We start from the raw sequence: 15,567 nt of genomic DNA, 5'->3' as shown, positions 1-15,567 counted from the left end.
ACCCTCAATCCTAAAACTCGCTCAAAATTTTCAATTAAATCGTTCAGGAGAGCTGTTTTAAAAATTATATCTTCTCATTGGTTAAGCGTTAGCCTGTGCTTTATAATTTACTTTAGGCAATTTTTTTTTAAAAAAAAAATATTTAAAGGTAGAAATAGCTGAGTTTGCTTACTTATAGCTCCATTTGATAAAAAAAATATGTTTATTGCACATACTAAATATTTAATTATTTTTTACTCACTATGAAAGATAAATTCAATGATCAAAGTTAAAGTAATAGCATGGGCGTACTACATTACCAAATTAGTATTCTTAAAGTGGCCTTAAACCAAGTGTTAGTATTGTTCATAATAATTCTTTTAAAGTGCATTTCTATGAAACAAATTATTTAAAATCAATGGTAATTAAAATGAGAAAATTATAGTTATGCATTAAAATGAAAATTAAAAAATTGGTAATAATCCGTTCAGGGGAAACGTAAAAAAACACCATTCTATTCACTGACCACATTTTCTATTGTATTTATAGAAATGATTGATCTTGCTTACTTCGGGAGTTGGAATTTCATATCTGGAATTAGTTTGGCTTCTAAAGCTATAGATTTACTTAAGTGACAGTTTGAGTTTTTTTTTGTCGAAATGTACAAGTTTAAAAACATTATATATAACAGGGTGTCACGCAAAACAAACGTCTAAGGGAGTTATAGCATGTGATCTGGATGAAAACTTCAAAGAAATTTATATCTGGCAATGTTATCGCACACAGCTAGGAGAGCTTCCTTATTATTACATTTTTAGAAGAGCACGAAGAAACAGTTCATAATAGGGAAATGGCAGAGACACTAAATAATATACCAAACAGTATCAAATATTAAAATCTTCTGTATCAAATAACCATTTACTTAAAATATCACAAAAGAGCTCTTGGGTCCGTATGATCTGGAGAAACTTCAAGAAAGTACTCATAATGACGTCATAGTCCTGAAGTAGAGCCCCTGATAGTATAGGAGCCTTATCCTGAAGTATTGTCATTTATGAATTAAATTTTAGATGATTCTGTCATCAACAAATATTTTAAGGGATAACATGATGTTTGCCAGCTTGTAGCTCTCCTTTATATAAAAAAAGGAAGTTTAAAACGCGTCCTTCAATATTGGATTGGGTACTTGCAACTGATTTGATTACGCCTACCAACGTGATCTAAATCAGATTGAACTGGATGTCAGGATTTCACGAGTATATCGAACGAGATTGGCTTCTGAATCAACAAATGCAACGATTTACCTACAATGATGTCATTTCCAGGCATCCAATTCTATTTTATCTGTTATGCCAGATGAACTTATGTGGAAGCATAGGTAAGCTACTTACTGCTGAAAGTAAATTTGATGAAGAAGCAGAAGTGAATCCTTTAAAAAATCACACCAAATTTTCATGCTATTACTATCGTCAATGATGCTTAATTATGTTTGGTAAAGGAATATACTGGCATCGTAGCAATTGGTCCATTTCTGAAAGGCACTTAATCTATTAATATAGGTAAGAAGTATTATATTAGTATTGGTAGTGCCTATTAAAACTGCCCAAATACTTTGCAATTTTAAATAATTTATAATACTGGGGAAAGAGATTTTTTAAGGCTCCTTCGAAATAGATAAGAACATGAGAAAATTGCATGATTGTGTGGCAAAATTTCACTATCATGCGTTGGTATCAAGCAGGAGCATCATGACAAATTATACTGAGTATAGTTAATCTTTATTTTGATGGGATAAACTACTAAAACGTATCGTGCTTGACGTAAAATATCTGGTAGTGGTATAGGGATCATGGGTTAGAGCTCCTCTGCCGTCAGGCTACCCGTAGGAATTTTTCGTGGTCTCCTTCTCCATGCAACGAAAATGGGGTTTAGTTCCTTCAGAATGTCCTACAGGAAAACAAATTTCTAACAATCTTTGATCCAAGAGTTCCCATACTTTTGTATAAGGTTCAAAATTACAAGGATACGGAGCTTAAAATTTTTAGTAGAAAATTTAAAATTGAGTCAATTGTTCAACGATGGTTATAAGGTACAATCTAACAACGTAAAGCCACCAGGAAAGACAAATATTAATAATAAACAAGACATTTAATTATTTTAATTTTATTTATTGCTTTGATATAAGTCATTGTGATCTGGGAGTCATTTGTAGTGATTTGTAGTCACAGCAGCACTGATTTATGAAATATTGACTTTTGAATTTCATTCCATTCAAAGAACTGGTATTCAGCTCATAATTAATTTTAAAAAATAGATTCTTTTTGCTAAGAAAATCTAAGCATAGCAAGAAAAAATTTATGTATCTTTTTTTTAATACAACACAAGATTTTTTTTAAAAAATGTTTTACAAAATCATGCTCTATAAGTCGGATCTTTTTTGTACACTTCAATTTACACTTCAACATATTTATTAGTGAGCAACCTTTCTGCGGAAACAATCGCATAGTCAAACGATATCGCCAAACCCAGATAATTTCTACCTCATTAAAAGAAAATTTATCCTCTTTAACACCAAATCGCCCTATTACTTAACCGGGTATCATTATTTCCAAGCATAAAGAAATGCCTTTTCAGCAGGAATAGCATTTTAGTCTATCTTCAAAGTGTAATTAAACTTAATTCTTTTAGCTTCATCTTCGAGAACTTTAATTACTGGAAGATAGTAAATGTCCAAGTTACGATGGCTGATAGTATTTAATGTCCTCGATAAAAGAAAAGAAGAGCTTCCCCCTTAAACACACTCGATTAAAATATTTAACCGAGTTTTATGAATCGTAAAAAAATTGTTATTACTGCATTTTTAAATATATTGTGAAGAAATTAACAACGGCTTCAAAAAAACTATAGAGGTATTGCAACTGATGAGTTCAGTTGGTCAGATTTTGTGCGTTTCTATATATATATATATATTGTACCATTTTTAAAATTATATGTGCAGTATTAGGATTTATTTGTGTGCCGAAAATTAAAGTAATTATAAATTTAAAAAGAGAGGTACCGTAGTAGATTAAAGTGATTAAAATATATTACAGAGAATTGGGTTGAAAATATTTGTTAGATGCATCCAGTCGATCAAGTTTAAGATAATTAAAGAAAAATGAAAGATTAATTAAATAACAAATTTTGATNTATATATATAACAACACATTACTGGATCCTGATTTTAAAAGAAAATCTTGATTAATGTCTGAAATTTCACTTTGGTAAAATCGAAGAATATTGCTGGTCCTTCGTTTATCATTTTGTGGATCAAAAATACAGAAATAAATCAAGAGTTTTTTCCGAAACCTTTCATTGTTTCATTCAAACTTTCGTAAGTACCTTTTAAGAATGGTTTTAGATGATTGTATAACATAAAATGTAACAGAAAATATGCCACTTTTTTTGTAAGTTTATGACATGTAATGAGCTTCAAAATTTTATATACTTAATTATAAAAATTTTACTAAACGTGATATTCAACTTATGTATTTTGTCAACAAGTCAAAAGAACAGTTCTGACTTAAAGTTTGAAAAGTAAGGATAGTTTTATTTTATTACTTAATCATAAAATATTATTAGTATTATTATAATTTTAATTTTATTCTCATTCATTTTCAATTTTTATCAGTTCCTTTTCAAAATTTTGATGAAAAATTTATATCAAGATCTGACTTTACGATGACTTTTGAATGGTTACGTTATTTTCTGCTTCAATAGATGATTTCACGGAAATAATTTACTTACAAATTTACTTTAATTAAATTAGCAATGTCATGTAACTTAAAACTCTTCAATATAACAATGTTTAAGTATTAAATAAAAAATAAATATCATCTCTCCTCGTTCAAATCACGCTTCTTCTTTATCTTATTGATAAACTAGTTAAGCACCCGTTCATCGCATTGGGTGAAAAATAAGTATATAATTAATAAATCAATTCTATACAACACTACGAAATCATGCACTAAGTTAAAAGACAATATATCGACACAATCAATTAATTTAAAACAATATTCCTTAAGTATTGTCCTTCCTTGTGGTTTTATGCTTGCTATCAGATTAAACTAAACATGTTTTTAGAAGTTTATCCCACCAAAATAAGGATTAATTATATTCCGTTTCATTCCGCATAATGGCACTACTTGAGAACAAACCCTGATAGCTGAAATTCACCGTAGGTAACTTGGTAGGTAAAAATTCCCCAAACAAACTAGTGTTCACACTGGCAATGTTTAATTAACTGATGCTGTAATGATTAATTAAATGATGCTGTTTAATTAAATAATGCTTGCATTAAAAAAAAATTCAGGTTCAAATTTAAGGTAAAAAAAGCAACCTGAAGGCAACATCCGTAATATCCATCATAATTGTTACAGTAATATTTATTAAATTACAGTGATTCAGTAATTTCATAGTAAATATTACTATAAGATTAACGGTTTATCAGATTTGACTGTTTCGTAAAATCTTTCAACAAAAATAAACTTTACGATAAAAAGTACTATCGGGACTTCACCGTAATTTGATCTGGAATTTTTAGCAAGGCATTAAATTATGCATCAACGAAGTCATTAATATTTTTTTTCTATATCCGTCGGGGAATAGCAGAGCATTTTTTGGGTTTACGACTACTAATGCTCAACTCCGTAGCCTTGCAATTTCAAACCAATATAGAACACAACGAAACTCCTGGATCAGTACCCCCAGAGGTTTTGATTTGTTATGGGAACATAGAGAACTTTGCGACTCAACATATTTAACGTGCATCAGTACTACACGGGGAGTCTTCAGCCGGTGGGGATCGAACCCATGAATTCTTGGACATGGGCCCAGCACCCTACCAACCCAGCTATCCCGACCTTCATTAATAATTTGGCGATTTTCTACGTTTTTCGAAATACTTACTGACATTATTTCGATATGAGAACCTATAACATCAATATAGGTGCCTCAAATAGGCACTGTGGTTATAGCTTTTACCACCCTCCAATGCGGATAAGTAGCCTTAAACACCATATTACGTATTTGAAGTGCCTGTAACACCAAATTTTTATTTTTATAATTTAATGTATATTCCGGTGCTGCTTTATACTATAAGATTTACAATACTATGGATTAGAATCTCCCCAAAATAAAGATTAACTATATATATTAAATTAACGATATTATTTAAAATGTGATATTCGGAATTTACCACATATTTTTAGTAATTTACTATATACTTTTGTATACGCGTTTTTAAAATTTATAATTTGAAGTATCTAGTTGTATGTTTTGTTTAAGACTAAGAAATAACCAGAGTTAAAATGCTTTATAATTTGAATTTTTAAGTTAAATTCCGTATAAAAAATTAATTAAAAAACACTATTTCTGAAAATAAAAACTTTCCCAAATAATGCTTAGCATTAAAATGAAAAACATGTTCCACTCTTCAGGCATTGTTAAAAAGAAAATTAGCTCTCATTTTCAAACCAAAGAATTAAAATAACAGCCATAACTCAAATTTAATATTACGGTGAATTACTTTCAATTACATTTTCATTTTCCAGTTGGACTGCGCAAAAAAATATATCCAAGCAAATTAACCTTGTTCTCAAAACACGAAATGAAAATATATTTCCTTTCTACTTCAAAAAAAAATAATGATGGCGGGAAAGATTTTTTTAAAAGATATCTTAAACAACGGACAGCATTTCTTATCCACAAATCCAAACTGTAAAATGAAATAAAGAACCACTTTAATGCACTTCCTTTGCCAAACATTGCATGCATGCTCTTGTTATGTTTGCTTTTTTTAATTTTAATTTTTTTGAGGGTTTAACGCAACATTCCCCTAGGGATTTAATTCTTGTATGTTTTCGGCTCTTCTCCGCTCTTCTTGTCCTCTTTGTTTATTTTAGAATTGCGTGTGAAATGTTTAAAATGGACAATAAATAGAGCATAAAACTGTAAAAAAAAATACTACAAGAGAGGCACTCGACAACACTCCATTTTTGTATTCTTTTTCTTGCCTTATGAATAGAATGATAAATGCTTACTTAACAAGAAAGGAACAAAAGCACCGAGAATTTATTCTACGAAACTAAGTCCTGTTAAAAATGTTTTTGTTGCTCTTCTTCAAGATATAATTATTATTTTACGTTTTTAAGAGCTGCATATCATGTTTTAAAAACATACGTAATAACTCTATTTTTTATTTGAAAATGTAAAATGTTTATAAGTTGCTGTAATTACTATTATTCTGTAAAGAATAATTTTCACTAGAATTCTTTTAATGCTTAAAAATTCCACTGATTGACAAAAAGTTTTGCAGTAAAATTTATTTCAGGTAAACATATTTTTGCTGCGTAGTTTTTTTTTAATATATAGTATTGCTGAAAAATTAAATCTGCTCCATGGTTAGTTTTTTTTTCAATTTTGTGTTGAGTTGAAACTCCTAAAAAGCGTAACCGTACTGAACCAGACAATTTATTTAATATACGATAATAAAATAATTTAAAGCGCACCTTTAAATATGAAAAAAATCTAAATATAATAAAAATTATTTTAAATAACACAAGTTTTAAAACTTACATTTTCATACTGCACAGAAAAGTAATTGCCGGTAAAATTACCGTACTGCATGGTTATGACATTTCTGATAAAAAGAATTATATTTTTGGCAAATATGACTAAATTATACGGTATTTAAACCATTCATTTGGTAATTTTTCCTTTTATATGGTAACGGTGAACTAGAAATTCTGATTTTCAAAATTATATTTAGTACTGCACATTTATAGTAAAAAAATACAAAATTGATAAGTAAATTTTATGGAATAAATTGAAGAATCCAAGTTCCAAGAAATAATGATAAAATGACAAAATTTTGCCTCGTTCACTGAATTTCATAAGATATTATAGCACTCTATTTTGTGATAAATTTGACCAAAAGCTCTTTCTTTTGTTCCCATGATGCCAAAAACACGATATTAATTTCAGCATATACAGGTAGTTTTGACCAAACATTTTTTCTAAGTGTTGTATTATTATTTTTGTACTGCATTTTCCCTTAAATAAAAGTCTGAATATAACCAATTGGTTAATTTGTAATAATTGTAAATGCACATTTTAATTTACAATTAAAAAATGGAATAAAACTGAGTTATTAATAAAAATATCATGACAACTATTACTTCCTTGGAAATTTTCTATTTACAATTTAACGAAAATGTTTTAACTTTCCCAGTTATTACTCAATAAAAACATTTAAATTTACTTATAAAAATGCTAAATTATCACACTAACAATAAAACTATGTTCCACATTATCTAGTTTGATGGCTGTGGTTCATAAAGTTTAAAGATTTTCAGTTTCAAAACCAATGGCAATGTGGGCAGAATTTCTGTACACATCTTCACTTCCTAAAATAGCAAGCTAACATTGATCTTTAGGATTGTAAGCCCCCAATGGGGCTAAAACCTGAACAGCGACTTAATTAAAAGCATGTAAACATGGAACGGAGTTTAAAAATTAGAAATCGTTTGTTTTACGTTAGAAGAAATCGGGAATAAATTTCTGTGCAGGTGTTGAGAAAAATTATAAGTTTGTTGTTCTTAATAAAAAAATTTTTTTAAAAAAGCAATATATATTTTAAATAAAAAAACTTTTTTTTTCTATAATTCACAAATAGAAATTATAGAAAACACTCCTATGCATATGGTTACAAAATCGGTGACGTTTCTTTTCATGCGTTCTCAAAGCAAAGCAGTTTCAAAGCTATTTTATTATTTCATATTTTAAGTTACTTTATTTTGATTTAAGCTAATTTAAGTTTTAAGTTACTTTGTTTTTATTTGATCTTGTGTTTAAGAAGATTTTCAAAAGTTTTAAAATAGCAAAGTTCTACGCAGTAATAAAATTTGTAAATTCTACTGAAGAAAAACATATTTTTCACAGAAAATGTGTAAAGGAGAATATGAATTTTCTGTTTTTATCCATTATCCGCTCACTGTAATTACACATCTAATATATTTCTTATGACTATGTTTGGCGAAAAAACTGTTTTTCTTCATCTCAAACACCAACTGATCAAATTCTAGTTTCAGCTTTGTAGTTTTGCTTACCGTTAGATAGCTTTTTTCTTTCAAATCAAAAAACGATTATTCTTTATACTTATTTGATTTCTCAGCAGTTCTTTTACGATTTTGAACACGCATGAAAAAATATGATTCGTTTTTATTGTTAAATCGTTACTTTACCAGATAATTACATTTCTTTGAATATAATTTTTTAGTAAGTTAATTTGCCAGGCATTTTATACGGGTTAACCACTAAGCTTTAAATGTTTGACACTAAAATATTTTTTGAATAAGTAAAACTTCTGAGATAAAAAATATTTATGATTTTTCTTCGTAATGAGAAACTAGAGTTACAGTAACTCAGAGGACAAAACACTCGTCTCCCAATGAAGTGATCTAAGTTCCAAACCAGGCAGTGGCTGTTTTCGAATTCTGCTCCCTGGTCTCACCAACCAAAAGTGAGGACGAAAATTATCCTCAGATGTAAACGGATGATGCGTTTGAATCTCTTTACAGACGGGCTGACAATGGGAGATTTTCGTGGTTTCCTCTCAATGTAACGCATATTTGGGTGAGTTCCATCAAGAATTTTTCAAGAAGACTAGTTCGTCCCACTGCTTTCTCCAAGAGTTTCATTATCTTCTTGGTTGAGTTCAAAATTAGTAGGCTACGGAATTGAACATTTATTTTATAGTAATAAGCTTAGAATTGGGTCTTGGTTTTTACTTTTTTTTATGTTTTATTTATTTATTTTTACATTTTGCAACTTTTTGCTTAAATTTGACTTGACGTCTCGTGACTTCAAATTTTTACGTCTCAGAATACTGAAATTTTGAAAATAAAATTTCGAGGCTAAGAATTGCCTCTGAGAACTCTTCAAAAAGGTATACAAAGTTTAGTTCTAAGTCTATTAGTCTTCAAGAAAATATACATAGTTAGATGGAAGTAACTTACCCAATGAGCAAATGTTAAGAGCTCAGATTTCGGAGCAATGCAAAGGGAGCTGTGAGAACAGTTCCTGGGTTGGCGAGCGTCAGCGGGTATTGGGCATATCCTTCTAATTATATTAAAATTTTCACCTATTTCGGAATTTAATCAGATATCTTTAATAAGTTTCACTTATTGCAGTGATAATTTTAGCAGCAGATATCAATTCTCGTTAAATTTCAGGGAATTAATTGCTAAAAAATATTTCAAAGGCTATTTACGTTAAATTAAATTTGTTTGATAAACTCCAGCAAGAGTCATTCATCATATAATTGTGTGTGAGCATTTAAACGAGCTTCTAGTCTACAAGATAGTTTATGGAAATAGTAGTTGGATATATTTAAGCCCATTAACATCCGCAATTCATCATTCTAATAATATGTCATTTTATCAACTGACTGAGAAATTTTAATAGGAGAATAATTGTTTCTTTAACAGCTGGTAAGATTAAGTGAGTACCATTGTTTAGCAATTGCTATATTTTGATACATTATACTTATTAACAATGTTTTATTTTATACTTAACTAAAATCGTTACGAACTGCTTTCAAATTTCATAACTTTAATTGTTCCAAAAAAATATTTTTTTTGATTTGAATGCTATATTACGATATGAACAACCATTCAAACCCTTTTAAAAAATAATAATTTTTCCTATTGTAATTAGATATGCTAAATTTTTAGAAACTCGTAGGTTGTGGCTTGTTTGCAATTTTTTCTTTTCTTTTTTTAGTTGTCCCTATTTAATTTTTTATAATTCAATTTTTAATTTATTTTCAAACAAAAATGTTTATTTTTGACAATTGTTTGGTCAGAGATAGCTATAATTAGTTTAATATCTATGCATCATTTGAAATACTATAATATAAAAATTTAATGAGAACGACCAATTCTCAATAAAATGAGGAAAATCAAGAAATATAAACTTGTCTATAGCCTATAGTAAAGAAAATTATAGCCATTGTTATCGTCATTTTTCGTATACAAATATTTCATGTTTTATTCATGCATATATGTGGTGAGATTGGTTTGAGAATGGGTTTAAAGTAAACTAATTTGATTAACAGTTAAGTATTTTCAGAAAGATTCTAAAAAAATCTTTTTTGGTACTTTCTTACTAAAAATAAATAGGATATTTTATTGCTCTCTTTTCGTTCAAAAATACAGCATTTCCATTTCCTGTCTATGAATTTTCATTGACTTCTCACCTGATCTCATATATTATCGTATCGTTGATTTTAAATCTTCAATTTCTCCCTCCAAACTAGTATTATTTTAAATGACATTTTTAGTCTATTTTTTGTCGAAATGAACTAGTTTAAAATCATTATACATGATAGCAGATTACATAAACGTTGCTTCAGACTTCAGAGGAAGTTATGGAACATCATCAGTATTAAAATTGCATAGAAACCCATACCCAGAAATGTCGTCATACGAATTCCCATTTTGTATCCTTCCTATTTTGTACGTCCAACCTTCCCTTTCCGTCTAACCTGCCTCTGTACAAGTCATAATAAGGATGCACCCTAGCTGTATACGAATACATTTCCGAATATAGGTTCCAATGCAGTTTTAATCCTGTTGATGTACCCTAACTACCCCTTGAATTTGTCACCTTAGCAAGACTTTTGCTATATATAAAGTTGTTAAATTTGTACAGTTTGACAAAAATAGACTAAAAATTTCATTTAAAAAAATCAGCAGCTTTAGGAGCAAAAATGATTTCAGATTTAAAATCTCCACACCCAAATTACGCAAGATCAACTATTTATATAAATGCAACAAAAAACTTGTTCTCCATTATTTTTATTCGAATCTCACAATCTTGAAAACAACAATATTATTTGTAATTAACTCAATCACTTATTATTTATTTCACAAACGGACAAACAATACATGAGGAATTAATTTTTTTTTAAAAAGAGACATTGTATTTTTCACTCAATTAACGTTCCAAAAATGACTCTAAATAAGTACTTAGATATCAAATACAAACTATTATTCAAATCAGAATGCGTTGTTAGTGAGTGCCGATAATGTTCATCAGAGAAGTATCTTTCTGCTTAGTTATACTTTATTTATAATTAGTATGCTAATGACAAAATAAGTATCGAAGTTACGTATACGATATCCCATAATCTTATCTTTCGTACCCTAATGGATTCAAAATCTTTTAACTATCGGAAAAATAGTTATCAACAATAACTAGGGACGATAGAATAACTTTCTGACTCAGGGATTCTTTCTCAGTTACATTTATCTAGTCAGTATTGCTTCGTTTTAGAAATCTACTGTTGGTTGTAATAATTTAATATTATTGTCCGGCATATTTTTTTTTCATATGCTAAAATAGTTATTTGTTTTCCAGTTACATTGCAGTGAAGAGGTGATACTAACAGTGGGGTGGAAGAAGTTATGAATAGATATGTTTCAGATCTGTGACGATGTGTTATAATTGTAAATCTATATATTGTACATATATTGTATGATAGTTGTAAAATAAATAAAACTTAATAAATCTTATTTGATTTAATGTTTTTTTCTGTATGTAAAATTATTAAGTTAACTGCTCTTCTGGATTAAAAATTGTTATTTTACTTAGAAAAATTGTGATTTTTGTAAGTAAACAAATCAAATGGTAAATTTGGTTAATATTTTTTTTTTTACTTCCTGTGTGTGTTAAAGTAAATTTTAGTTAAATTTTTCAAGCCAGAAACTAAAAAATATGCATTTAAAAAAATAATAATAAACCCAATAGCCTTCTAGAAGAGTAAATAATTTCAAGCAAGCAATTTGGAGACATGGACTTAAGGAGAGCAGTAGACTTCTTAATTATTAATTTGAACTAAAAAAGAAAATATTTCTTTATAGGGGTTTGGAAAATCATGTAAGTATTGAGTAATTTTTTCTCCCACCAATTCTTTATATTACAAACTTTTAGGCATGAAAAATTTTAAAAATTCCTGAGAGACATGAAACTTCGTAAATAAACCAGTATGTTGCTGCGAAGAGGTTGAAAGATATGCATTCCATATTCGTTGAGTTATAATTTGAATTGTAAAAAATTACAAAAAGTGTGAGATAAAAAACAAAAAGCTTTTTCTAGGACTCTTAAAAAAAAGCATAAATATCGGCTATTTTCCGTTATTTTAGTTTTAGTTTGAAAAGAATTAAGTTTTTTTTAAAATAAAAAGTAAATGCTATTTTTTTAGTGTAATTAGTGCAGCGTAAACATTAAAGTACGGAATGGTTTCTTCCCTTCTTAGTTAAAAAAAAATAATTAAAAAAAACTTAAAATATGTTATTGTTAACAATTTGGTTAAAATTACTTTAAATTGAAATTAATTTAGTTAAATTTACGCGAAAAATTTATTAATTCACCTAACTCAAAATAAGCGTTAAAACATTGATAATAATACGTAAATTGTATAGATAAAATACGTTTGTATTTTGGCTAAAATAACGTAAAATGTACGTTATTTTGATAAAAATAAGCGTTAAAAACACGTAAATATTCATGTTGAAAAAAACGAATTTATAGAACCAAAAATAAACGTAAATAGTTTGGTGAAAAAAGCGTAAAATATACGTTAAAAAAGAAACCTGCTTGGTTAAAATCCCGTGAAAAATTGGTCAATTTTACGTTAAAAACAACCCAAATATTAACGTTTTTTTAACTAATTTGAGACTACCACTTGAAACGGAAATAAAACGTTTTGAAAAAGCGTTTTTTTGCTCTAAACCTTGTGGCATTTTAACTTTATTTTCACGTAATTAATACTTATCTCTGCTGCATGGGGGATTACATTTAGATGTTACGGAATCGCTTAAGCTTGCTTGCTTGAAAAATGTACATTGACCTATTTTAGAGTCTTTTATAGACTTAATTGAAATTTTACGTGTTATTTTAATTGTTAATATTGTTTTTAGTTATAAAACGTGTATTAACTAGCAGATGTTTTACTAATTTGTGAAATATAACGCGTAAACTTATTATTTATTGCATGAATTGATTCGAATTTTGAAATGTATTTAGATCTAAGACTTTACGTTATAGTACTTCAATACTTGATAAAATTTCATCTCAATGCTTGATACTTGTCAATATTTTCAAGAAGAAAGGATTACTTTCCCATATGAATGTTGCTGAATTCCTAAAGTTTGCTTAATTGAAAAATTTATTTACTATTGAAAAATTGACCTTGATTGAAATTTAAAAAAAATGTATGTGTTATATTAATTTTTAATAACGTTTTAATGTTATAACGTGTAATAATTATTTAAGGATATTTAATTCATATCATTTTTATTTTTTGTTATTTCACTTTATTGTAGATATTATGAACTGAATGCCTTTTAGGCATAATTTGAAACTTCATTGCAAAAAAGTGATTTCAGCAAATATAATAAATGAAAAAATTATAAAATTAAACTAAATAGTTAAAAGTTGAAATTTTTGCTTATTTTTTGAATTTCCACTTTTGTTTCAAAACTCACAATACTGTTGCTATTTTTCGAATGAAGATAGACTGTTTTAATTTTTAAAATAAAAATACATTTCAAAATAGGCCCCAAATAAGGATTAAGCCTTTTTTGGTCAATAAAAGAGGTATGTACTGTAATAAATTTGTTATAAGATGTGATTTCCCAAAGCCATGCTGAACATAAATAACCTAACGAAGTAGAAATGCTTAACTTAATGAAAATGAAAACGATTTTCCTAAAGGCAGTTTTCCAAAATAGTTTTCCTTGTTCTTAAGAGAAAATTTATGCTAATTTCTCTCCCTCCCCGGCTCGTATTTTACTTTCTTTCTACATATGAAAACTGCTTTTCGTTGCTAACATAAAATAAGAAAACGCAATTCGAAATAAGACTGTTTGCGCTTACTGATTTTTGTTTTCAACACTTTTCTTTTTGAACGTCTGCCCAAGGGAATATCATGGAATGTTTCCTCGCGTGTAGTTGCCGTAAATGTTTTATTCTCTTTACGTTTGAAGTTACAACTTGTCCAAGATGGAGAAAATACGGAGGAAGTAAACATGGCAAGTGTTTAAGTTAGAAGTCTTTATGAAAAGCTTATGCAAATGGAGAAGAATTTTATAACTTCTAAATGAATTTCTCGCTTTTAGCTTTTGCCAAATGTTCTTACCTGCTTGTTTACGACCTCGTAAAAATGGGTAATCATCACAGGTAAAAAAATGCAAAACTCGTAATTTGCTTTTAGCATATCAATAAATACTGAAGTTCATTTGCTAAAAAATACCTACTTAGCAGATGTAAATTGCCAACTGCAATAAAGTTTTACTCTGAAAATAAGAAAGGCAAATTGATAAAAACTATTGAATACTATTTCTTTTCAACAATTCTTATTATTTCTCCCTTAAGAAATTAAAATTAACCTTTAACTTACGGCACCTTTAACGTAATTTAGTACGATAAAGCGATTCCGGTTCACTTATTGCACCAACCGTAAGAAGAGTGTTTAATAATTTGTTTCGAATAGAATTTATATTCGAATTTATGTTTATGTTTCGAATAGAATTTATATATTTATATTATATTAAAATTTTATGCGAATATTTGTTAACAAAAAAAAACAACACAACATCTCAAATAGTTGCTGTATTTTCCCCTTGCATGTTATGCGAAAGCTGATTCTCAACACACTTGAAAATGATAGAACACTCTCGTGGATTTTTTAATAGAAGCATGTATGCTTTACAAATTATTTAAAATTTGACAGCAAAACAAAATATGGATTATCGACGACAACTGAAACTAAATGTACATTACTGTTAGGGCAGTAGTTTTCTCGGAAAAATTTTTATTAACAATAAAAAGAAAACAATGAACAGGCCTCTCATGTGTGGTCGTGCAACAACATACAACAATGTTCATCGTTGATTTACATTTTACGAATCCTTGTTCAGAATGAAGCTAAAAACTATTTGCAAATAAATATTAAAACTAAAGGAAAATCAACGCTTGCAGACGCAAATGCAGTTGCAAGACACAGACTTCTGCCCCATTCCTTCAGAAACCCCTCATTACAGACTTTGATTTTTCCAGATTCTTAACATCAAAATTTACGAGACTAGGAACAAACCATTTTAAAATGATGAAAATTCCTCCCGACAAAATAAGAACTTATATTCCGTGCAAGAACTGCACAGATATCCAACGTACCCCGGATCATATTTTCGAGTGCCCAGCCCTTATCCCATATGTTTTACAACTTGGTATGGTGCCACTGGCTTCAGAACTTTGTGAGATCCTCTACAGTGATGATGTATTGGACCTGGCGGAAGCAGTTTTGAAAGCACACAAGGCCATTTAATTGTCCAGGGACACGATTAAAAAAAGGAAAATCAAAACAATTTTGAAGGCTTATTAAAAAAGTTCAAAGGATTTTCAAACGTATATATGTATATATATACATATATATAACACATGGATCAATAAGTCCCGAGACTAACAATGAAAACAACATTTTTT

Source organism: Parasteatoda tepidariorum, chromosome 1, assembly GCF_043381705.1.
Source record: "Parasteatoda tepidariorum isolate YZ-2023 chromosome 1, CAS_Ptep_4.0, whole genome shotgun sequence".
Taxonomy (NCBI): Eukaryota; Metazoa; Arthropoda; class Arachnida; order Araneae; family Theridiidae; genus Parasteatoda; species Parasteatoda tepidariorum.
This window is presented reverse-complemented; position numbering follows the sequence as displayed.